This window comes from Rousettus aegyptiacus, unplaced genomic scaffold, assembly GCF_014176215.1.
Source record: "Rousettus aegyptiacus isolate mRouAeg1 unplaced genomic scaffold, mRouAeg1.p scaffold_m13_p_7, whole genome shotgun sequence".
NCBI lineage: Eukaryota > Metazoa > Chordata > Mammalia > Chiroptera > Pteropodidae > Rousettus > Rousettus aegyptiacus.
In genome coordinates, this window is record NW_023416310.1 from 113,069,539 (window position 1) to 113,096,621 (window position 27,083).

The 27,083-nt window shown below is 40.1% G+C and overlaps 1 protein-coding gene across 8 annotated transcripts in view; it reads right to left on the reverse strand.

Annotated features, from left to right (window-relative positions):
* The window catches only part of AFF3 (AF4/FMR2 family member 3), a 500,129-nt gene extending 478,336 nt beyond the window's left edge, over positions 1-21,793 (reverse strand). For 6 of the 8 annotated variants that reach the window (XM_016157239.2, XM_016157237.2, XM_016157241.2 and 3 more), the window contains exon 1: positions 21,635-21,793. The gene's annotated coding sequence lies outside the window, so the exon portion shown is untranslated. The remainder of the gene's footprint in view (positions 1-21,634) is intronic. The other 2 variants (XM_016157243.2, XM_016157242.2) reach the window with 1 other exon arrangement.
* Positions 21,794-27,083: the final 5,290 nt, after the last annotated feature.

Here is a 27,083-nt window from a genome sequence, read left to right on the forward strand (position 1 = left end):
TTGGACTTACTGTTACCATTTTATTATTTTTATTGTTTCGTAATTCCTTTATACCTTTATTTCTCTCTCACTCTCAATCTTTGTGATTTGATAATTTTCTGTAGTGGTATGCTCTGATTATTTTCTCCTTACCTCTTGTGTATCTACTATAAGTTTTTGTTTTGTGATCACCATGAGGCTTACATAAAACATATTTATGGTAGTCTATTTTAAGCTGATAACAGCTTAACTTCAAAGGCATACAAAAGCTCTACATTTTTACACTCCTCTCCCCATATTTTGTTTTACTACACAATGTACATCTTTTTATATTGTCTATTAACAAATTATTGTTGTTATGGGTATTTTTAATCATTTTGAATTTTAATATTCATAGTAGAGTTATAAGTGATTTACTCACAATCATTACATTATTCTTAATTTAACTATATATTACCTTTTACCAGTGGTTTTTATATTTTCATATGTTTTCCTGTTACTAATTTTAGTATCTTTTTGTTTTAGCTTGAACAATTCCCTTAAACATTTCTTGTAAATTTAGTCTAGTGGTGATAAATTCTTTCAGCTTCTGTTTGTCTGGAAAACTTTTTCTCTCTCCTTCAATTCTAAAGGACAACTTTGCTGGGTAGGGTATCCTTACTTGGTAGTGTTTTTCTTTCAGTGCTTTGAATATCCACTTTATTTAGTTTAATGGGTGTTCCCTTGTATGTAACAAGTTGCTTTACTCTTGCTGTTTTTAAGATTCTTTCTTTGTCTTTAATTTTTCACAATTGTAATGTACCTCAATGCTAAGTCTTTTTTAATTCATCTGTGGTACTGTTTGGGCTCTTTGAATCTAGATCTCTGTTTCTTGCCCCAAGTTAGGAAAGTTTTCAGCTATTATGTCTTGGAATAATCTTTTTGACCCTTTCTTTTTTTCCTCTCTCTCTTCTCCTTCTGGGACCCCTATAGTGCGTCTACTGGTCCTGTTCATGGTTTCCCATAAGTCCCTTAAGTTATCTTCACTGTTTTTCATTATTTCTTTTAGCCCTTCTGACTGGATAAACTGCACTTCCCCATCTTCATGCTTGCTGGTATTTTCCTTCACTTGAACTAGTTTGATACTGAATTCTTCTATTGAATGTTTCAGTTGCTGTTGTATTCTTCAGCTCTATTGATTCGTTTGGTACTTTTTAATATATTTTGTCTCTTTTAAAAATTCTCACTTTGTTCGTGATTGCTCCCAATGACCTCAGTGAGCGTCTTCATGATGTTATTTTGAACTCTGCTTCCTCTCCCAGTTTTCAGAGTTGACTTGTGTAGGAAATGAACTTCGTTGATCAGCCCAGCCTGAGCACTTGACTGCCTCTCAAACTTCTGTGACTGTCCAAGTTGCCTTCCTTGTTATTAGTGGCTCCCAGTAGCTGAGGGTGTGCCAAAGCGGGGGATCACATTCAGCACTTAGATGCAGGCTGATTGAAAGCCAGACTCTCACATAGCAACTGGAAAAGTATGTAGAGTTAAGCCCCTTCCAGGGAGAAACTGTGAGATAGTGTTTTTGCTCCCTCTCCATTGGGCTTGGTTATAGATTCACAGTGGGGCACCTGTGGGATTTCTAAGTGGAAGCCCCACTGGCTGTCAGAGTGAGGAAATCGGGGGATCCATCCCTTGGATGGCATTGCAAACGCTGGGTGCAGACCTATATGCAAGCTTCTTCCAAGGAAATATTGGCAGCTTGGAGCAGAATGGAGGAAAAGGGCACATGTGGTGTCTGCTGGTTTTCCCAGGCCCCAGAGTGGATTGCAGCCAGCCTCTAGACATGAGCTAAATTAGAAGCCTGATCTTCAGGCATCAGCTTTTAAAGTATGACAGAGCCCCCGTCCTCAGCAATTTAAATTTATTTAAAAATATTACATTTCGTCTTCTGGCTTCTATATGTTTATTAAAAAGTCAGCTGTTGATTGTATCGTTTCTAAGAGGGTAAAGCCTTTATTCTCCTCTGATTTCTTTTAAGATTTTTGGTTTGTTTTTGGCTTTCAGCAATTTTACTATGATGTGGCCTAGATGTAGATTCTGTCTTTATTCTACTTGAGCTCTATAGGGCTTCTTATCTATGTTTGATAGTTTTCATCAGTTTTGATAAGTTTTAGCCATTATTTTTCCAGTTTTGATGTTTGACTCATTCTTTCACCTCCTTCTGAGACTCCAATTTTATGCCTGTTAAATTTCTCACTGTATCCTTTTTTACTCTCTTTTGAAATTTCAATATTTCTTTCTGAATATTTTCTTCTATCTTCAAGTTAACTAACTCTTTCTTGAGCTATATGTAATTTGCTGCTCAACCTATTTGCTAAATTCTTGATATGGGGTATCTGTTTTTTTAGTCTAGAATTTCCATTTGAGATTTTTTTGTGTTTCACTTTTTGCTAAAATTTTCAAATCTTATCTTTCTTCAATTTGGACACTGTTAGCATAGTTATTTTAAGTTTGTGTCTAACGACTTCTTTATCAACATCCCCTATAAGTATATTTCTTCTTTTTTTCCCCCTACTGACAACATGTCATTCATACTATTACCTCCCTATATCCAGTTATTTTTTTATTATATGATGAACACTCTATCTGCAAAATAATTTGCAGAAATAATTTGAGACCTAAGGTAATGTTACATTTCTCCAGAGAAGTAAGGTTCTTAGGAGCATTAGCAATTCAAGATTATGTTTATATTTTGCAAATTCTGGGGATTTTAAACTAGGGACTTCAGTACAGTTTGGGCATGTCTACTTTCAAGTATTTCTTTTAGATTACAGTATTCAGGATTCTGATCCAAATTATGGGGGACTCACTATGCTGTTTTCCCTCTGTGGACCCTGACTTCTTCTTAAACACCTGAGCCCCAGAAGGATGTCACAGCTTGCATTAGCCTCTTGACCACTGCTTCCCAAACTGGGATAGGCCTCTAGGGAAAAATGATCCTAAACACTGAATAAACTTCCTTTAACTTCTGCTTTCCTCTGGAGCTTGCTCTGAAATTCTTCACTTGACTTTTAGATCTGTAATGGCTTTATAGGCCAATTATTCAAAGAATTCTTTAAAGGAATGGAATAGGTACAGATGTGCTACGAAAAATAAAAAAAGTTTTACTTGGATTTGGGTAATTTTGTCTTTCAGGGACCTTCACAGTATGGCTGTAAACTATCCTGTGTATTGGTTAAGAGCATGGGACTTGGAGCCGGTTCAAATTCTTGTCTTGCTTCTAATAGCAGTGTGATTTTTAGCAACTCAGTTAAACTTGCTGATTCCCACTTTTCTCACTAGTAAAATGAAATGATTATAGCTTATTTGCTGACAAGTAAATGGACTAATATTGCAAAGAAATAATACAGTGTTGGCATATAGTGTAAGCACCCAACTATTCTTATTCAATATGAATCATTTAAATATTTATTAATGTCTGCCAAAGATAACTACTTTAGATTTAAAATGACTGTAATTGTGGGATTTTTTTCTGGTGTATTTCAGGCAGGAACTCTTAGGTCATGACTTTGGGGTCCTGGCAATAGTTACTTGTAATTTTCCATACCCAAAGCACTATAGAACTCGAGTACCCAGTGGAATACTTCCTTGCATTTTGGGGTAAGTTACATACTCCAATTAAGGAAGATTCTGGCTTCGCCTACATGTAGCCTTAAAATATACACCCATGCAGACACATGTAAGACTCCTGGTTACATGTCTAAGTTTCTACAATTGTCTCAATTGTTTTAATGTATTCACTGGGCCCCTTTTCACCCACAGGTGAGGCCAAAGGTGCACTAGGAAAAAGTGCCCATGACTACCCTTAGGGGCCTCACTGTTACAGCCAGCCGTGCTCTAAACCACCTGGCCCTGCTTTATATGTCCGATTACCCACTCTTCAGGAGACCATTCCTGCCAATGCTGCCTGTAGGGCACTTGAAAGCAGGTTCATTTAAACATCAATAACTAGGAGTTTTCATTGACCTCATGCTGTTTAATTCCTAACCTAGCTTGACCCTAGAGTCAAAACTTGGTAAAAAGTCAATAAAAGTAGACAACAATATTATGTTATTCTTGTCAGCCTTTGAGAAAACAAAGAGAAGATTTAACAATATTTAATTATGGCTTAGTAGTTGCTAACAAGTATTGAGTGTTTACAATGTGGCAAGCAATGTGCACACATGCTCTTATTTGATTCACATAACCAAATGAGGCAGGTGCTATCATTACCCTCATTTTACATGGGAGGACTGTGGTTTATAGGGGCAAAGTATTTAACCTGAGGCCACAAATCAGCTATAAGGTTCTTGTCAGCCATTCTGGAAGTATGGGCTCTCTATGTCAAATATCAGATTGAGAAACTCAGACTCTCAGTTTAAGGAGGAGGCTGATGTGAAGTTTTGAAGGAATGTCTGGCAAATTAATAGGTCTGTAGTTGTTCTACAGAACTGCTCTTTTGGAGTGGGGTATATTGTGCTTTTAAAAACTACCCTGATGAGAACAGAGCCTGAGGATCTAATTAAAACAAATAGGTTAGCAAACATCAAAAACAACTCATCAGAACTGGATGAGAAGAATCTGGAAGCAAAGGGATATCATTTGGTCGTGTAGGTGATGATGTTTAATAAAGAATCTATAAGAGAAGAAGCTGCCCAAAGAAGCTTACAACTGACAAAACGAAAGGTGACACTCCTGCAAACCTGTGCACAAGTAACCTTCCAGGTCCAACTGGTATGTGTGTTTCCACAGGGTCTCTGATGAGACACATTTAGTGTGTATCCATGTTACAGAAGTTATAAGGCCTCCCACAGAAACCACTGCACTAGAGGATCTATGAAAGTGAAATGAACTTGTAATAAGAATAAAATTTGGTAAGTTACTTAGTGGCCCAGTTGCTTTGCCTACTTAGACAAAGTTTTGCTTTCTCCCTGTGAAAATTTATCAAACCACAAGCTGAAGGGCGAAGCCCATATTTTACATAAATATTTCTGGTTACCCTCACTTATCTGAGAGGAAGAAATAAATTTCCCCTTAACTTTTTGAGATAATTAAAATGTAGCTTCAGAAGGTTATCATGAGATTGAGGAGTCTCTCACTTAACTTCAGCCTTTGAACTTTGTGTGACAAGCCTAAGTATGAATAGAAATAGATTCAGGGACTGCTAATGTTAAAGCTTATGAGTGATGGTAAAATGATCTAAAATACCAATTCCAAAGATGGTGGTGATGAAGGAGTGGCCACAATCTGTAGCAGTGGTTTCCTACAGTAATATATATGTGAAGTTCCCATATATTTGCTCTGTATACTGCCAGTCAGCAACTCTGGATAATGCCTGGCATACAAAGCACTCAATGAATTCTTGGGTAAATAAATTCATGTAGTAAGTGGCTGAGCTTATCCAGGCTTTGAGCTGGTTTTTAAAGGATGAATTGGAGAAGAAATTTGTTCAAATTAGAGAGGAAAACACATGCAAAGGGGTGAGGATGACTATAAAGTTCTGACTTGGGCAGAGGCATGGGCAGTGGTGCCATAAACTAAACAAGATAGTGGATGGAGGAGGAGGTATCAGTCAAATTAATAGTACACACATGATATTTTGCCACAAGTTGGGAAAATTCATGTTCAAGAGACTGGTGCATCTTGATACGTGTCATTGTCTCAAGTTGCCATTCTCCATATATACACAACTGGAATCCCCCTCTAACCTTTTTTATTGGTACATTTTGTGATTGTCTGAGAGCTTAAGCTTTGGTATATTTTTGATTTTGTTTACCACAGTGGGGTATTGCTTACTAAAGGCTGAGATGATCATTAGAGAACTCTCCAAAAGCAGGAACTTCATTTCAAACGTTTTATCATCTTCATGTAATTAGCAGGCCATCATCTTTCTTTTTCTTCTCTCACTAATGCCTAATGTGTTTGTGTGTCAACATTATGTAGATGAGAAAAGCAAGGCATTAAAATATAGCATCATTCGAGGATGTAGGGGCTGGTTGTAAAATAAGATTACTTAACCCAAAGTAGTAAAAACTGAGTATGACCCTGGAATGAAAAACTGCTTGGCTGGGAGGCATGACTCAAGTGAGAGTAACTGAGATCATGTCTCTGGAGAACAGAGAAAAGCAAAATGACTCTTTAATAAAGTAAGTCAATGTCTCTCAAACTGTGAGTTTTCTAAGTTGAGTGTTACCGAAAATATACATTTCCCAAATGGTGACTCTGTTTGAGATTCACAATGCATACTAGCAGTGAAAGGCTCTGAGAAGAACAGCAGCAAAAGAAAACTTATTTCTTTTAACCCAGATTTGATCAAATTTACTGACCTTGGAATTCATTTTTCATGGGACATCTATTCCCATTTCCCAAGTCAGTGTGGAAAATGTTGGATTCAAAAAGCAATGTTTACTTTCTTAGTGTCTGGTATATACTAAGTGGTCAATAAACACTTATGTTTTAAGTTTTAGAAGGAATTTTATAATAAAATACTTCGCTGTCCACAACAAAATTTTTTCTTAAAGTGTGTATTTTAAAAAATTGAAGTGGCCATGACCTTAAGAAGCATGGCAAACCCTTCGAATTCAGAAGAATGTGGCTTTCTTAACATTTACTAAAAATAATTTTAAAAATTTCTACCATCTCATGGCCTACTCAATCCCAGGATAAATTATTCCCTCGAGTGCCATATCACACAGTTTCTCTGAAAATAATAATTTGGATCAGATGTCTTTTGAGTGTGAGTGAGATTTAATTATCTCATTTTCTTTAATAGTAGAGAGTACATTAATCGCTTTTTCAAAAAAAAAAGTCTCATTACATGGGGGGATAGGTGCAGAGTCCCAGGTATACTGCTCAAGATATGACCACCAGGGTAGAAGCTTGAACTATATATTTTGTATATTTACCAAAAGATACAGCTAATTTTTCATATGACACTATTTTTTAATTTGAAGTTTATTTAGGTTTTTTTTTTTGTAATAAGAATAAGACAAACTGTGGCTCAAATTTTGGCTCCTTCACTTACTAGCTATTTAACATTAAAAGCAAATCTTTGAGCTTCAGTTTCCTCTTCATAAAATGGCATTAATCATGTTGAAGTACTAGAATAAAGCCTTCCTCATTTTAGTATTTAGAACCCTTCAGGGTGATTGTCACTCACCATCATCCTACCATAAAGCAAAGCCTCTTGGCAGACAAACTCCACTCCATTCCACTCACAGTGCCAAAAGACTGAGACCCAGCCAAAAAAAATAGACCTATTAATAATAATCACATGAAATGCATAGTTCATTTAATCTTTCTTTAAATGAAAATTCAAAATTCAGGATCACCAGGCATACAAGGAGAACTGCGGCATGAAAAAAAAAGACCAAAAAAACAAAAACAGACCTAATGTGAAAAAAAAAGTGACAATTAGGGAATGGAAGAAAACATTTAAAATACTCTAATATGTTAAGGGAACCTTAGAGAAAATACTATACCTTTAAAATTAGAACAAAATGTTGAAAAAAAAAAAAACAATCAGAGAATAAAAGAGTGCTTGCAGATTAAGAAAAATAAGACTGATTGGAAAACATTTTAATTAAAGAAGGAATTGAAAATAAACCCAAAGATTCTCTTGACTCAGAATGTAAGGAGAAAAGAACAAAGAAATGGAAAACTATGAAAGAGAAGGTCGATCTAAAAGGTTTCACATGCAGGTTTGGAGATGAAAAATTAATCAACAAAAAATGATGAAAAAATGTCCAAAGCTGAAGGACAAAATCCTTCAGAATTACAAGAGCATCCTGAGTGTCTAGAATAATCAATGAGAAGAGAGCCACTCCCAGACACATCACTGGTGCATCACAGCACCAAGGACACGAAGAAACCTCCAACGGCCTTTAGTCCCAGCGAGATATCAATCAAGTATGAGGGCAGAATAATACTTTCAGATAGGATGAACTCAAAATGTTTATCTCCCATATACCCTTCACTTTAAAGATATCTGAAGATATGCCCCAGTTAAAAAAAAAAAAAGAGTAGAATAACAGTTTGTGGGGTTTAGAGAATTGTGCTTCTAATCCAAACTCCTGATGGCAGTGGAAAAAATGGACAAGATGACAATCGCACTGCAAGGTTAGAGGGCAGCCAGGGCAGACTGGAGATTGGGGATGGGGGTCTCCAGGAGAACAGGGACTTAACAAAAAAGACAGGCATGGGGGAAAATTAATCACAAAGGTGAACAATGCAAGACAACAAGAGCATCCATTGGGAACTCTGCAGACTGGTGGAGGGTGGAGGAATGTACAACGAAGCTGAATATATAATAAAACCATAATTCATATATGAAGAATACTAAAATGTGGTAATCTTTGAGGATAAAAACAAAAAAAAATTCCACTGAATCTGGAAGCTGGCAACATCTTTTCTTGATTGGCTCAGGGGTTATGATATTAGACTTATTAAAAAGAATACATTCCTAACACAAATCTTGTTCAGTCTATGGATGAATCATGTAGACTCGATTGTAACCTTGGGACCAAACATAAAGTACGTGTTTATCTGATAAAGTGACCTGGAAGGTGGAGAAAAGGGCAAGGACACCAATAACTTTATCTTTTAAAGTGAAAAATCAGGTAGAGGATATTATCAAGTTAATGGAGCAAAAAATGTAGATTTAATATAATATGTTAAGTTGCCAATATAAACCCAGGAAGAACAAAGATGACAGTACAGACATCAGATACTAGGAGTGTCCAGGATTCTGGGAAGAGAGGGTGGTAGTACTAAATTCCCAACTTTCCTACTGAAAAGTCTGTAAATAATATCTTTTATTAATAAATTTCAAAAATAGAGTTATAAACATGTTGTCTACACAGAGGCAAGAGCAGAACTGAAACAGAAATAACCTCCTAGAATGGGGGCCTTGCCTACCTCATTCGTTGGACAGTGTATCCCTGGCATACCTGCTTGATAAATGGTGACCGAAAAGAAGCTGACTCTGGGAAATGGTATCAGAAGTGGAAAGAGAAAAGGCCAGCAGCTATCTTTTCCCAACAATGAATGGTTTCCAGATAAAAGTATTATTTTAATGAAAAAAATTGTAATTATGAAAGTACATGGAAGAATGGAGCATGTTATGCATAGTGGTGGTTTCCTTGTAGAACTAACAAGTGAGAAGAAACCCGAAGGAGTAATCAGCCAGGTGAGGGAAGTATTCCAGGCTGAGGGAACACATGCAATGGTTCCAGGCAAAAAAGCGATTCAGGCAGGTGGGATGTGGGAGGGAAGCTCATTTGAGCCTGGGGACAAAGGCAGAGACCACACTCAGGGTACTCATGAATGTCTCAAGAAATGCAACATGAGGCCTACAACTTGTCTGTATTTCATTACTGCAGGGAGGCAGAAAAGCAAGATGGAGATGATTTAGGCATTGGTTGGTGACAAAGCTCATTCTAGTCAAGAAGCCAGAGGAATGTTTGCTGGGCTCTCAGGAGCACAGACAGGACCAGATGCCAAGGATAATTGAGAAGATATGGGTGCTGCCCTGAAGTAGTGCCTATTCTTGGAAGACATAAATATATATGGAGGAATGCAGATCTAGGCTCTCACCGAGCACAGGGGCCACAGGGACTAGGCCACGTGCTCTGGGAAGCAGAATAAACTCTTGCAATCCACTAGGTCCTTGTTAGTGAACCAAAATAGCAATTTACTTGGTGACAAGAATTCGTGTCACTTTCGAAGGTGTTAACTTCCTTCCAGGATGTGGCTTGTACAACAGGGGAATCCGGCTCACTAATCTTTAACGCTGTCATAATTATTTTTCCTTCAATAATACTATTTTCTCCCTGAGAAACCCAAAATATTACATAAGGAATGTGGAAATAGAAGTGTGTGATATTTTTTAATAAAATGGAGTCAGTGGCCCCAAGGAATTTTTGTAGCAAAAGCCTCTCAAATCAATTATATTTCATTTCTAGTTCCAATAATTGAATATTTTACTTCTATATTTATGTAAGTTCTTTCCAAATGAAAAGGTAGAGTTGTGTTGACATACTGAGAAAAGAGAGTATTATTAATTAAATTTATTTAAAGTCTGAGATGAAAACAGTGCAGGTGCATATAAATTTGCTTCAATGAGCTGTCAGGCTCCTCTGTGATGTTACAACAATATCGTTGGCAATCCTGCATGGTGGCCCAGTAGTGCACTGTCTCCTCATCTTTAGGAGGTAAGTCTTCAATCACAGTTCATCTACTTAGAGAAAATTAAATGGTGCACCCAGGTGCTTAGTGCCCGTGACTCAGCTCTTTAGAAAATCCAGAACTACTGACCTGCATTTGCCATGTTTTAATCAGAAAGTTCAGCTCTGCTCCCTCTGGACCTTCAACTGGGCATTTCTTGTCATTTATTTCCATTGTCTCACCTGATTCTAATGTCATCGCTGTGACATGGGTGGGGTGATGGGGGTGGTTATTTCCCTTTAACAGGTAAGAAATACCAGGTTCAGAAAGGTCAAGGACACGTGCCCAGGGTCATGGGGCTGCTGGGTGGTAGAGCCAGACCAGCCTGGGTGGCTTCTGATCCCCGGTGGGGACTTCTTGCTGATTCCCTGACCCCAGGCCCTACTTTGCCTGACCTCTCAGTTCCCACATTCGGCGTGCTGGATGCCTGAGCCCGTGAGGACTGAGAAGAGTACCCTGAGGAGATGCCTGCTTCCAGCCTCATGCTGGTGAGTCACCCAGAGGCCTGCAGAAGGCTGAAGATGGCACACATGTCATGCTGGAGTTGGCACCAGGTGGAAAACAATTAGCTACAGAGCAGGTGGACCTCTGACCCTCTCTTGCTTGTTCCCTTTCTCAGTTGGGGAATGGGAATACTGCAGGCATAGACAATACTAGTGTGTGTGTGTGCATATGTACATGAGTGTGTGCATGTGTGTGTCTCTCTCCCTCCCACTGCCCCCCATCTCTTTTCCTCTCACCTACTGTCATAGGGAAAGCTCTTGAGTGACTCCTAATGTTTTCCTGTGGTTGATTTGGAGACCAGAGTGATCCACTCAAAGAAGGTTAATTTCAGAGTTCATGCAATGAGTTTTCCAGAGCCTGTCTCTGCCAGCCCATGCCACTGGAGATTAATAAATGTTGCTTATTGTTCTTCAGCCCAGAGGACACTCTGAATACAGAGAATTATGATCTGTTTGCCTAAGTTTATTTCATATTCTTATATTTTTTCATCATGACACCAGAAGTCAAAACAGGGAACAAGGGTCAGAGTTACAAAGAGTCTGATTTGGGTTTGAAATGAAGGACTTTCAAATAATTGGAACTCTTTGAAAAAGGAATGGCCGTATCAAGGAGCCATGTGGTTTCTGTTGCCAGAGAAGGTTAAACAGAACCAATGAATACTTGCCAGACAAGAGGAGTAAAGCTAAAAGAGATGACCACTAAGGTTCCAACACCAAGATTTTTAATTTGTTTTTCCTTCCTACAGACACGTCTCTGGAGTACAGAGAGAAGGAGTTGGGTCAGGGGTCGGGGCAATGGTCAGGCACCTCTAGTCCATCTGTCATCTTTGCTGATCCAAGCTGCTTGTCCACTAAGTTCATCCAGGCATGTTTAGGCTGTGGCACCCAGGACAGCAGCTGGGCAGAATACCGGTCCACAGCTAATGAGTCAGAGTTCCCCTGATTTCAGCTGGATTGTCACCATCAACAAACTTAACAGTAGCAACCACTTAGCTAAACCAAAGTGTCTATTTTGATGAGATTCTGAAACAAAAACCCTAATGATTCCCCCACCCCATACCAGACTCATAGGAAAATATGGCAGGGGTATCAGCGCATCATTTGAATATGTAACCACTTGCCAATTACTCTGGATTAATGCTTCTTAATGTAAAAAGTTAGCTGAACATAAACCCTAAATCATATAATTAACACTTTATTCAAGACAAAAAAGATTGTCTGTTTAGGTAAAAGTATCAGCCTGGTAGTTTTCCTCGCAAATATGCTGTAACACACACACATATACACACACACGAGTCCACATTAGGAGCAAGTAATGGTCAAGCTGTTCCAATAGGTGATTTACTCTCCAGGAAACCAACAGGGCCTGTCCTGCATGCAGGCTCTTTCAGACTGCTCAGAGTCATTTAGAAAATTACTATTATGGGTTACAAAATGCTCCACTGATCTGGGGAAGTAACCCTCTTCCCAAAATGTCTAATTTACTCATTATTCAAGTAATTGGCACATTAAAGTTGATGCAGATCCAGTGTTTAAACAATAAAAAAAACAACTCTTTTCACCAAGAACTCCATATGTCCCAGACATTCTGTACACATCACATATAACCTCATCAAGTTCTCACAGCAATCTGGATGTATTATCACCTGTTTTAACTGAAGAGTACACTGAGACTCTCAAAGAAGAGCAAGTTGCCCACAGTCACGCAGCTCTAGTACCTGGTGCACAGGAAGTGCTGAGTAAATGGTCATTAATATTATTTTATACTAGGAGTCACAGCTGGGATTTGAGTGAAGGACTAGCATACATTGAAGCCTTTACATCTGGCCTCTACATGGTTCTGCCTCAGACAACATGTGCTATCCATGAGAAACAGGTGTACGATGACCAAGTATCACTGGTAGGAGTCCTACCTTAAAGGAAGTATGCTGCATGCATCACACTTTCAGTCATTCACTATTAGTTAAGAGCATGTAGTGTGTAAAACAGAATGATTACAATAACAGCATCCAAACTTAAGTAGGGGGCATAAAGAAGTTTTTAGAAGTTTCTAACGCATTCATTAATTCAGAGTTAATGGAATCTACAGCTGATTCTCGGTTTGCAGATGTCATTCTTCCTAAAAATGATGTGCCCAAACTGCTCTGTAGGTGAGGTACCATGCCAGCTTTCCGTTCCTACCTCCCCTGCCCCACAGATCTCTGCCACACCAGACACTCCAGCCACTCAGGCCTGTTCTGTGTACATGCATGACAGCCCGTGGGCACAGGGCTTGGTAAGATCTTGGTGCCTTTGTGAAAATTAGAGAAAAGGTGTTCTTTCCTCCTGGTGAATGGAGTGTGGGCTAGATGTTAGTTCATTCTCACGCACTCAGCAGTGTGCCCTGTGCAGGCTATGGCCTGCACAAATCTTACCACGGTGCTAGTATGTTCACTGCTCGGTGCAGAAAGACCCACACACCAAAGGGGCAGTTTCAAATCTCAGTTGAGGACATTTGCCAGCTGAGAAGATTAATTGCTCATGGTTTATTTCTAAACAAAGACTGTCAAGCATCTCTTAAACTGCAGACAGATAACTGCAGGCCGGCTGACAGTAAAGGCTGAGTTAACAGACTCATAAAATGAATGGCCAGAAATTCCACAGCAACATTTTCGACCCAGAGTTTCTCTGACCCCAGACTGTAAACATGTTATTTGAAAACAAAAAGATGGATTTAGTGTTCCAGTTTCCCAATGTCCCTGTTCTCCTAAGAGCAGGGCGGCCTGCTGGTCCTGGAAACCCAGACCCCAGGGCTACACTTATTCCTTCACCAGCTGAGGTCGTGCTGGTGCCATGTGGCACAGGGTGCTTCCTCAGCCCTGAAACGACTCCGATGAATGTCATCCTCAGATGGTTATTATTACTGATATGCGATAAATGCAGTTTTCCTGGAAGAGGTTGCCTCTTAAAACAGATTTCTCAAGAATTTAAGAGCTCCTGCAACACCTTCTCATCATGGTTTTTATAGGTCAGTGGAGGGAAGCAAAGCATTGCCTCTGAAGTGGGAAAACATGTGCACCACAGGGAATGAGTGAAGGAAGGAATGAATGAAATACTAGAGAAACATTTAAAAGTTCCTCTCTGTATCATGCATGGCCTTAGCAGACAATATTAAAAGCCAATGGTTATTAAGCACCCACTCTATGCCAGACATTGTTCTAAGAAAGGGATGCATATTTGTTTATCAAACCCACACTGCAACTTGCTGACAGAACTGAGTTGCTTGCTCACCACCACACAGCTGGTGGGATTTTTATTCCCAAATGCTTATGAGGCATTTGTATTTTTTTCTGAATTTATTTGACAGAGTTCGTTATAGATTAAGGATAGTATGTGCTCATTACACATTAAAGTAGTTTTCCAAGTTTCCTGTTGTATATTTTTGGTGTGTGTGTGTGTGTGTGTGTGTGTGTGTGTGTGTGTGTACGTGCTGTTTTGAGAGTCAAATCTACCTATATTTTCACTTATACTTCATTTATTTAGTACCAGGCTTACAAAAATCTTTTTCACCTCAAGATTATTTACTCTTTACCTGAATTCTCTCTAGTAAATTTCAAGCTTTATAATAATACATTAAAATCTTTCTAGGACTTGTTTTGGTTTAATGTATTAGGTATGCCTCTAATTTTACTCTCCTCCCCAGCATCCCTCCCTCCCCCCCCCCCGTTAGAAAGTTCTAATATTATTTATTAAAAAGTTACTTGTCCAATCTTCATTTATTCAAAGAATATTTCTTCAGAGCCTATGATGAGAACACATCTTTATAGGTCCTGCAGCTATGGCAGGGAGCTAACGTTCTCACGAAAAAAAGTCAGATCATGGCAACTAAATATGTAATATATTAGGTGATGCTAAATGCAGTGGACCAGGAGAGGCTGGAATGGCTATCTTACATAGCGTGGTCAAGGAAGGTCTCTCTCAAATGGTGACATTTGAGTAGAGATCTGAAGGAAATGGGAGATGGCCTATGCACCCCAGGAAGAGCATTCCAGGCAGAAAGCACAGTCAGCATTGGGCCATGGGGTGGGTTTAGGTTTGATGTATTCGAGAAATGGTGAGGAGGTCCTCTCCAGCTATAGCAATACTGCAAATGAGAGGAGGGGGACCAGGAAAAGTTGGAGGGGAGGCCGGACCTGATAGGTTGTGGTAAAGACTTTGGACTTAGGCACTGAGTAAGTGTGGTAGATAGCATTTCCCAAAAATGGTCATAGCAATGTCCCATGTGCTCTCTGCAATCTGACATTGCCATGCCCCCATCAGAAAAGTTTATCTCTTGACCTCAATGAATTTTGGCAGGCCTAATGACTGCTTTGGACAATAAATTAAGGCAGAAAGGTGCTATGCCAGTTTCAGGAGTGGCCTTCACTTAGTCTGGCAACTTCTTCTTCCTGCCTTCCAGAAGACAGCCATAATGGAAAAGGTGCAAATACCCTGAGAGTGCCATTCTGTGAGAAGCCCAGGCCACACAGGGAGCCCTGGAGGATAAGCTGCCACATGAAGGGAGAAGCTGAGCAGCCACAGGCACCAGGTCTGAGTGAAGAGACCACCTCGGCAGGGAGTCCTTCCTCCAGCTCGGCCGACACCAAATGGCCCAGATTCTACAGTACCTTGGGCAAAATGGAAAGGTTATTTTAAGCCACCACGTTTTGGGGTGATCGGTTATGTGGCAAATGGGTAAGTGCAACAGTGAGGTAAGCCACTGGAAGGTACTGAGCAATCATGATTCGACTTAAGTTTCACAAGAATTCCTCTGAGTTTGTACTGAGAACAGAATACAGAAGGGAGAGTGTGGAAAGGAAACCAATTTGCAGAGCAAGTAAGAGATAGGGAGGTAGAGGTGGGTGTGGTGGGAAGAGATCTGATTCTGGATCTGTTTCAGAGATCACAGGGATGGGATCTGCTGATGGATCAGATGTGGGGCAAGAAAGAGAGGAGTAAAGTGTGGCTTCAGGGTCCTGGCCTGCCAGGGTACTGAAAGAAGGAAGAGGACCTTTACTGACATGTGAGAAAGCAGCAGGAGGAGCAGGGCTGGAGCAAGGGAAACCAGGATTTCTGCTTTGGACATGTTAAGGTTACGATGCTGAACACACATTCAAGCAAAGATGCTGAGCACTGCTGGACAGTTGGGTATTTGGTCAGAAAAGAGGCCCGAGAGGTAAAGGTTGAGCGTTGCTGATACTTCAGGGGTCATGCTGGACCAGTCATCTGGGGACCGGGTATGGACATAGAAGTTGGAAGACTGAGCCCTGGGCATTCTTCCATGTCCAGATGTGGAAGAATTGGAGAAGAAACCTGAAAAGGAGACTGAGAAGGGGTGGGCCATGAGCTAGGAAGAGAACAGAACGTCTCTGGGAGAGGAAGTTATTCCAGTAAGGAAGGCGTGAAGAACTGTGTCAGGTCTGCTGAAGAATCGAGTCAGACGAAGACTGACCATTCTCCATATTACTGTGCTCTCTCCTGGTATTACTGGTTCGAAAGGCAATTTTATTACACGCTAAATTTGCATGCGTGTGAGAGGGTGTGCATGCGTACTTGCCCTTTCCTCCCACTGATCTATCCATCCAGAGCTCTATGACCACTGAAACTTTCATACTTGACAAGGCAAGAAGCAGTATTTTTTCCCAAAAATACCCTGAAATTTGCCAAAATTTTAGATTGGAATTTTATCAAGTCCTCTTTCTCCCCAAATGCACTAGAAAGTTTATTTTATTTATATACATGTATATAATTTTTTTGCATACAAATTGCTTTAGTGAGAGTTAATATTGAGTCTCCTTATCTATTCTCCACATAGTGTATGTTATATGTTTATATCCCTAAGTAGATATTTTTAATATATAGGTCTCATGTGTTTTCTCTTAAGGTCTTTTCTAGGTATTAAAATTGCAGTGCCTTTTGTGAATTACATCCTTTTTCTCATTGTATTTTCTTACTGAGTATTTCTGCTATAAAAAATGATCTATTTTTGTATAAAAAATTCTCTTATTATTTGTAATGATTTTTATGGATTATACAATCAGATTTCAACACCTTTGTTATTTTCATGGGCATGAGATCTCACAGCTACGGGGTCACATAGCCAGTGTATAAGGCTGTCTGAATTTCTGCTGATAAAATCTTTCCTTGTTTGGAGATTGGGATTTAATATGTCAGCATTTCAAAGTGTTTCCCAAAGAACTCCATGATTTCCAGGTGCTCTGGGAACGATTGTAGCCACACATCTCAAACTGTCCCAGTTATTCTCAATTTCAAATATTTTTCCCTTTGTTAACCCATGACTCAGACCATATGTCCTTTGATCTTTGCTTCAAAAAATATTGTCATGGTATTTAGAAACAGGGACAGCCCAGGCAAAGTTTCAACATATGGAATGTTTTTCCTCTGAGCCCCTAACTTTCCTCTCAGCATTCTTCCTGGTTATGTGTGCCTGGAGCACTCATGCACACACATACACTTTCTCACTGACTTACACACAGTGTTGTCCTGGGAGAAATGGATTTCGACTGAGACAATACCACATATGCTGCTGCTATGCAGCTAGAGCTCAGTATCGCTCCAAGGCTAACTGGTATGAAAGGTTCTAGAGTTAGGTAATCTGGGTGTGAATCCCATGTCTAACTGTATGTACACTTAGAGGGTCACTGAGCCTCTGAGAGCTTCCATTCTCCATATGTAAAAGGACTATGTAATATCTATACTGCAGGGCTGTTGAGGGGACTCAGAAAATGGCTGTAAAATGCTGGATCGAGTAGGAGCTGGGTAAACAGTACCTATTTCTTAGAAGCAGAATTGAGTCCCATATTGCTGCTTGGGTCCTTAAAAAGCCCTTGGTCTCATGCTCTGCTCCCAGTTATAGAAGCCAAGTGACCAGAATGAGATTGCAGGAGTCTCAGTCTCCTAATTCTCCCTGATGTTCATCTGTCTACACAGACAAACCACCCATTTATAACTGACTGGCCTCCACTTGGCGACTGCCCTGCAGTAACCATGTGGAAGACCTTTGTCCTTTTTCCTGCCATATCCCAACCATCCACCTTGTCCTATTACCATTCCAGTCTTCTTTTGGGGGTACCTCCCTCTGCGTAGCTTTGGGATGTAGAGCTTGAAGTCAAATGGATGGATTGGACTGTTCCCGGGGGCAGACATATGACCCAGATGTAGATCATCGCTCTCTCCTTTCTGGGATTCTGTCTATTATATAAGTGATGCCCCAATGTAAGGACAATTTAGGTCATGTCTGTTACAGTGGTGGCCAGATTATATGGCCCGGACTGTGCCCACGGTTCCATTACAGTGGTTTTTAATGGTGTCCTAGCTGGTTCTGGGTGCCTGGCCTTCTGATCTCCTTGCTTGCTGCTCTACTTCAAGCCTACATAGCTCCCAAAGTGTTCCACGAGATTGCAGTTTTGTCCAGCACAGCTCAGTTTGGATTCTCTCTCTCAGTCTGGATTCTCTCTCTCAGGAGCACTGAGCAGCCAAATTCAAAGAGGAAAATAAGAGTCTCATCTCACCCAACAAGAATTCTCTCTCATGGTGGTCAACTTTAGGAGAAAGGTGAAATCTTGGGAGAAAGGTGAAATCTTAAAACACATGACACGATGGGACATGATGACCGAGTTCACATGAAAGAGGATTTGGAACAGAATGCCTTTCAGTTTGCAAATTTATCATCAAAGAGGTTGAGAGGGTGGACAGGTAAAGGAGGGGCAGCAGATATGGACCTATACAACCATGGACTCACACATACCCACTGTGTGCTTTTAAGAGAACTTGAAACAATTTCTTTTTTCAGGATGGAGAAAAGTAAGTGCTTTCTTTACACTTTCTCTCTTTGTTATCCACTGTCTGTCTCAGCATTGCCCCCTTGTTCCTGAGAAAGCTGCCACAAAGCATTTTACCAGTTATCTGATTGCCATCCTATTTAACGTGTTCCTGGTCTACCGCCTGTTGGTAGTTTCAGCAGGACCTAATTGGTAACATATTGTTGACTGAATCAAGTGCCGTATGATAGAGATTTAAACTATGGTACTTTTTCCATAAAGAGAAATCTGTCAACAGGCTATCGCAGAGGAAAAGCAATAAATCACATTGTCATGTTTATTAGTTATTATTGCAGGAGTTTACTTGTCTTGTATTCATTATAACCCCATTTTTAGCACCGATAAAAGCTATAAATAGGAATATTTGTGCAAGGTGCTATATAATAGGTTTATATTTGTATGCGAATACCTTGCTTGTATTTTAATCATGAGAAAAATGGTGCTACTTCATTTTAAAAGGAACATGTATTTGGGCTGTTTTCTGGATGAGGGATAATGTTTCTAGCTTCTTGCAAAACTATGTTTTAAAATGCTTGGAATCCATTCAACAATAACCACAGAAGAGCAAATAAAAACAAAAAAGAGATACCACCATTTGCTTATCAAGTTTGCAAAATTAAAAGACCTGATAGGATGATTGCACTAAAGGTTTTGTAGGATGGTCATTGCAGTTCGATTTGGAATATTTTTAAAAATGTAAATAAATTAGTTTTCCATATATGCAACTGGTGAAACAAATTATGAAGTATTCGTATCAGAGAGTACAAAGCAGCCATTTAAAAGAATAAGTGAAATCTTGCTTAATGATTAATATCATTAGGAACCAACATCATTGTACTTTCCCTTTTCTTTTAACTTGCATTTACTGAAAGTCACTTTCACCATTTTTTTACCACATGAATAAGAAATAAATAACAGCATTTTACACATGTAGTCTTGCTGAAATCTCATAAAACCCTGTGAACTATGTAGGATGGGTTACTACACCCAGTTCACAGATAAAGAAACTGAAGTGTGGGAGATAAAGTGATTTACTGGAGGAGCCCTACAGCTATCGGCTTCAGGAGGCAGGATGCAAGCCGAGGGGTTCTTCCTCTGAATCGCAGTGTACAATGAAGGGTCTAGAACTCAGAGACCAGCATCCAGCTCCTCGCCACACCTTTAACTCTCAGTGTGACTCTGAACTTGTTCCTTAACTTCCTGACACTCAGCTTCCTGGTTGGTCGTGTTTCACTACCACCCCACTCATACTGCAGAGGCAATGCACGGGGCCAGTAGCAGAGTCTGAAGACAGTCAAATACCAACTCTACCACATCCCAGCTCTGCACTCTCAGGCCAGCAATCAACCTTTCCTCTAAAAAATACATGCTGACAAATAATCTGATGCAATGACATGACAGAAGATATGTAATATGCAAGCACACGCTTTACAGGTGAGAGGCACTAAACACGTGTCATTTCCTATTATCTGGATGCCACAGTTACACGTATCTACTTTTTAAGTTCCTGTGCATGGGACATTGAGATGTGTAGGAGCTCGTGGAGCCCACTGAGCTCCAGTGCCCGCTCCTCTCCCAAGCAGGACTACAGGGAGGTGCCCTAGCTCTCTTCCCAGCCTTCCGCTCACCACTCATCTGCAAGGCAAGACTGCACGTGTTGGTGTCATCGCTCCGACCTCTGGTGTGTTTCCTCCTACACACACTTACACATCCCCACCTTCCACTTTCCCACCCTCCTACCATTTCCCTTCAAGTCTGGCAGCTTGACTGCACAAAATGTGGCGATAGCAATAATAGTACAATAACAACAGTCACTACCCTTACTGGGCCCTTTCAATGTCCCAGGCTCTTCTAAGCATTTTACATGTATTAGCTCATCTAACTCTTATTTAAGAGGCCAAGACAATTACTGTACCCATTTCACAAATGCAGACAGGTAGAGGGACTTGGCAAAGCCATGGTGAGTGTTAGTCGGGACTTGAACCCAGAAGTCTGGCAAAGGAGAAATATACATTTTTTTCCTATTTAAAAAATGCAAAATAAAAATGTGCATGACACAACTAAACACCGAGTTCAGGCAGTGACCACAGCAAGGGTACAGCAGTTGACATACACAAAACCAAAACTTAGAATTGTGAGTGTGTTACTTTCACTGTAGTAAACTCACTTCAGTGAGAAAGGAAACCTCGACAGCACAGTGTAAGGGAAGTTTCCCTTCCTCAGCTTTGCACCAAAAGCAAATGATTTTGATAAAAGCAGACACTATAATTTTTTAAAAATTGATTATTTAGCGTGTATACTCAAGACTCAAGAAATGAATTTACTGCCTTTCTGTGTGGTCATGGGTGCTAGTCAACAACTGGCCTTCAGCTGTTCCTCCTGAAAGCTCAGGTGTCAATGGGAACCCTTTGAACAAAAGGGTTTATGAAATGCACATCTAGACATCATCTCTCCTTTATATATTTAAGACTTGAACAGCAAGGAAATAAATTCTTTGTCACATTATTAGTTCTCTGGTCTCATAAACATGGTGAATACTGCTATTATATATTATAGGATACATGTGTTTATGTATATTTGCATGTGCACACATGCACACACACACACACATACATACATACATGCATAAAGAATTCGTAGATAGCACTGTTAACTCCCAATGGGGTCATGCACTGCAGGCCAGTCTGTGGCTATGCCATGGTATTTTTTTGAGACGTAGATAAATGAGGCTCAGACACACCTTTCCTAAGGACCGTACGCCTAGCTACCATACTAAATGTGTGAGAGCACATTCATACCTGGCTTGCGGATTCATTACGTGCTACAACACATGAATTCTGGGACTTTTTTGATCACATTCCAAGTATGCCTCCCTGGTCTGCCCAGCCATTCAACTGAGGCTCAATTACCTCCATGAAGCAGACTGGAGTGCTCCCTGCTGCCCATCCCTGAGGAGCACAGACTGTTCCCCCAAGTGTCCCCCTGAAGGGGACACAGTAAGGGCTACTTCTTTTCCACCCAAGGCAGCCCTGGTGCTCTCTGGCTTGATCTTACCTCTTAGTTCACAAACTCCTTTTCTTTCTCTCTCGAACAAGTTGGTCAGCTTCTTTTTCCAGAGGCTAAGTGTGGTTCTCCCTTCTCACTGGCAGCTTTCTGAATGGCACTTTCTGCATAAACAGGAAGAGTAGTGTGGTCACGGCTCAAGTGTGCAGGTGCTGATAGAGGATGTGAAAGTGTGGAGGCGAGTGACTAAACCAGCCAATGGCATTTCTCCACCCAACACCCAACCAGCAGGGCAAGGTTTACCAGAAGGCTGGCAATGGGATCCCAGGACCCTGCTTCAGGGGCCACCTGATGTAGACCAGAAGAATGTGGTTGTGGAGGCCAAGGGACAAATTTCCCATCACTCTGCTTCTCCCTGACTCTGCAGACTCCTTGAAAGAACCCCTTAGAGATATTATCATTAGGTATGCTGACTTAAATGGCTTACTTAACTTGTCCCAAACTCTACTGGTTCCTTAAAATGTCCAGACATCCAAGGAACCAGAACCAAAGCTTCAGGCTACTCTGTATGGTAATGTTTTCTAGAACTTTCTAGGCCAATGAGGTACCAGAAGAAGAGAAAGGACACTAGATGAGAAATCAAATGAATCCAGGCTGCTCTACAGGAAGGGTTTCTACTTCCCCATCTTCTTTCACTACTCAGCCCCCAGCAGCACAGCTCCTCGTCCCACACCCTTCCCTTCCACTCCATCCCCTCTGGAATTACTTTTACTAATGTCACCGGGGACTTTACCAATGGACACTTTTTCAGTCCCTGTTTTATTTGTCCCCATAGCATTCAACAACATGATCACTCCTTTCCTTCTGGAATGCCCCCATCAGCCCTCCATGACTCCACATTCTCCTGGGTTTGGTCACATGATCCCTCTCAATGTCTTCATTTCTGTCCTTACCCAGGGCTCCACTCTCACTCTAGGAGTTCATGTTCCCCACAGTGGCCTCTTCTGCTCTCTACGTGCTGCCTCCCAAGCCCACGTCTATATATTCATAAGTCTTTGCTGCTCTCCCAGGACATCCCCCAGCCACTCAGGTGCAAAGAACCAGAGTGGAGCCCCACTCTGTAACTCCCCTGCTGCACCACTCTCAGTGTAGCTTGTGACATCCTTCCTGCCTTGCTCCTAACTTGCTCCTGGTCTCTCACTCCCAGTTTTCCTCCTTCTGGCCTCTTGCTTTGCCCTTATCTGATACAGCTTTTGCAGGTTTCACCCTCAGTTATCCTCATCCAAACAGGGCCATTCATCCATATCCCCAGGTTGGGTTCATGTCTAGACATATCCAGAAGAAGCCCCACCCAATCCTACACCAACTACAGGGAAATTATCATAGCATTGGCTATGTCCAGTCCGCAGCAAAGAGGAAACCTTTATTTCTCCTATATCTAAACCAGAAAATGCGGAGTCTTCCTCCTTCTTTCTTGCCTCGCATACTCCTCAGCCTTCAATTACAGAGCCCTGTCAATTCTTGCTTTTCAACCATGCCTCAGCCCTTCCTCTTCTCCCTTGCCACAGCCAGGCCCTAGCCCAGGCCTCGTCAGCACTGCCCAGTCCACAGAGGTGCACATGCAGCCAGGACCTACAAGAGAATGCACTGAGGTGTGAGAAGAATACCTGAATATCTCCTCATGCTTTCTTGTATGTTTTTATTGACAGAAGAGTCACATAACATAAAATTAACCACCAACCATTTAGAAATGTATATGATCCAGTAGCACTGAGCATATCTACAATATTGTGCAACCACCACCTCTACCTATTCCCCAAACTCACATTTATTTTTATGTTGTTTTTAGCATTTACTTTTTGTGTACATCTCAATGCACATAATCTATGAATACAACTGTGTTGATTGTTTGTGAATGATCATACATCTACTGGGACTATGTTGTCAGGACTTCTTTACCAAGGAGGGTGGATGACCAGAAATGAGGATGCATGTGGTCTCCAAACTCACCTCCCAGGTGACAGCCTCTGGAGCATTTTCCAAATGCCTCCAAATTTTCTTGGGAAGAGACTGAAAAAATGGTACCACTGCCTGCCCCTTACACTAATCTCCCAGTCTCAAACTCATCAATGGCTCCCCATCGCCTATAAGAAAATCCCAGAGTTCTGTCACTGGGTAGACAAGGTGCTTGATGCAGAAGCCTCTCGTCACACTCACTACCTTCTGCCCTCTTCAGCACCCAACAACACACACTACTGGTGAGTCCCTCAACACCCAGGCTACTTCAGCTACTGTTTTTGCCCATGCTATTTCCTCTTTGGAGAATGCCTTACTTCCAATGGCTATCTGGCAAATCCCCATAGAAGCTGAAAACCCTTTGTCATCATTCCTCTCAGAGGTGGAATTCCCATGTGCCAGCTACCATGGGAGCCACTGCCTCCGTGCTGGGTGGTACTGTGGGTGATCTGGTGGTTAAGGGGCTCTGACATCAGGAAAACCTGGGTTTGAACTCTGCCTCTACCACTTACTAGCCGTAGCCCCTTGGGTACATCACTTAACTTCAGCTTCCTCATCTATACAATACCTACCTCACAGAGAGATCATAAAAATTAAACAGCAGCATGCATGTACAGGATATAAAAAGTAGTAAGTAGTAATGAATATCATTATAGCTATTTTGTTTGTTTGCCTTACTATTCTGTAAACTCTTCATAAAATTCATACCCAAGGAAAGCTACTCCCAATAGAGCAGAATGCTTTCATTTAAAAGAAAAGTTTTATGTTCCACCAGAGTAAAATCATAGAGTTTTTGTTCTTTTCCAAATAAACTAACAAAACAAACAAAATCAAAGTCATCGATACAGACAACAGAATGGTAGTTACCAGAGGGAAAGAGGGTAAGGGAGGGCGAACAGGTAAAGGGGATCAAATATATGAAGATGAAAGGAGACGAGACTTTGGCTGGAGAGCACGCAATGGAACACACAGGTGTTGAATGATAATGCTGCACACCTGAAAATTAGGTGATATTTTTAACCCATGTTACCCCAATACAGTTAATTTTTAAAAGGTTAATTCTTTAGTATACATTTGTAACAGAAGTTCACTGTGTATATTTATATGCAAATTTATATGTAAGCCTATATGTCATTTATATTTGTTCCTGGCACGACCATCACACATGACATTTTCATTAGGTTTCTCAGCCTTACTGAGAAACACAAACATATATATGTACACAAAGTAATTTGACCGCCTATTTCATTATCACATAAATCGAACCAAGGGAGGGAGTGAGAAGGGGCTACGCTAATTAGTTGAACAACTTATCTCTGTTAGAAACAGACTTCTAGTTGAAAAATAAATAAATAACAGAAGGAAACCTGCAGAAGGACTCTCACATGTTTGGTTTAGAAAGTTCTAGTAAGCAGGCAACATGTTAAATAAGAAGAGGGCGGAAGAGCTGCTCCTCGTCCATGAGAAAAATCGCTGCTGGAGCCACCCTGTAATTCATTACTGGAACACAAAGCAGAGATGGCTGCAGTGACATAATAAGAAACAAATAGGGTAGACAAGGACACAAGTACAGAGACACGCAATCCCGTTGGTAGCATTTACCAGAGAATAAGTTGCATATGAGAGAATTTGCATACAAATGAGATGCTGAAAGAACAGGATAGCTATAAGACCTCATACAACTTGTCAGGGGGGGGGGGAATCCTTAAATAGATACCATGTAGGGTTAACTGCATTCTATAACCAAAATAAATTTTAAATGGTGTCCTGAGCTTTACTAAATTATTAGTTCTCCTATAGGTTAAAGGTAATCATTAAAAAAAAAAAAAAAACTTGATTACCTTAAAATTTTTGCTTTCTATATTTTGATGCTGTTTTTAGGCACAAAAAATGTTCCTGCCTGCTTTAGTTTTGTTATTGATTATTCCTTATACCTTATAAGACAATTCCATTTCTCATTAAAATTAGAATGCATTTTACATTGAATTTGGATTTGTATAAATAGTAATACCATACCCCTGCCTCCCTCACATTTAGCATTTTTCTGAGTATTCATTCTTTTATCATTAATATTTCTTTGCCATTTTCATTTATGTATTAGGAACCTAGTACATTGGTTTACTTTGTTTACCTGATACTTGCCCTTTTAAAAAGGATTCCCTTTCCCTTTTATGCTTATTGTTTTAATTGATTTACTTATCTTTTATTCCATTATTTTTAAGGCTCTCCTTTTTTATATTTCTTGCTACTCATCTTGTTTTGGTTCTTCTACATGAATTATGTATTAGTTTCTTTGAAAGGTAGAAATCCTGTTTTATTTCCACTTGTCCTTTATTCTTTAAGTCTAGTCAGTTTTAAATTGGCAAAAACATAAGCAATATTTACTGTTTTAATTTTAGCAGGACTAGTATAATGTTTAATGGAGCAACATATTAAATAGAAGACTAATGGCACAATAAATATTAATAACTCTGGTTATTAAAATTATTAAGATGACTTTAACTGGGTGTTTACCAGGTGCCAGAAACCTGGGCTAAAAGTGTCAAAGATGACACAGCTTGGGTTCCCACGACTGAGGGCCTGCCACTGTCAAGAGAATGAATCTAAAACCCAGACCCCAGGCTGTGTGATTGCAGAGCCCAACCTCAAATCCGCCTGAAAGGATGCTCTCAGAAATACTGTAAGGAAAAGGCATCCTGTTTCCCACTCCCAATGGCCTTCTGCAGTTCCAAGGATATTCAGAGGTCCTCTCAGCCAAAGATCATTGGTTTTGGGGAAAAGCCACTTAGAGTTGATCCACTTAAAGTAGGGACCAAAATTTAACACTCAAAAGAGAAATAAGTATGATTGTGACTTAATCATTAAAAATAAAGTAGAAGTTACAAAAGTAAGTTTAAAATTACATTGATTAAATGTAGGTTATAATTGTAATTATGTGCTAATTCTTAAGACGAACGAACTGAGTTCTATCTGGGTGGCTTTTGGTACACCATTTCTGACAAAAGAGTAGGGTTGCACATGAAGGCATCCTTTACTTCACACAGTTTTATGGCACAAAGTAAGTATCTCTTTTATTTTTTTAAAAAAGACAAAGAATTCATATATTTGTCTAATGTCTATCTTAATCTTTTGACATTAAAATCACTCTTTAAAAATGGCCAAGTGTTGATTTTCTCTTTAATTTTTAACTGGAGAAACTCTGATAACCACTCTAGATAATAGTTTGACATGTAATTCAAACAGTTCTCCAACACCACTCTTATTTGCTTCATGAAATGCCATCTTTTTCAAAACATATAATTTCATTTCACAATTGATTTGCATTTATTGCATTGTCTCATCCTGCTTATGTGCAACAAATGAGGAGGGGCAAACTCTCCCAGTCTTGGCCCCTGCAGGAAGCAGATGGTAGACTCACTCAGACTGTGTAACTGAGGAGAGTTTAATAATAATAATAAATAAAAAACTTTAAAACTGTTGTTGG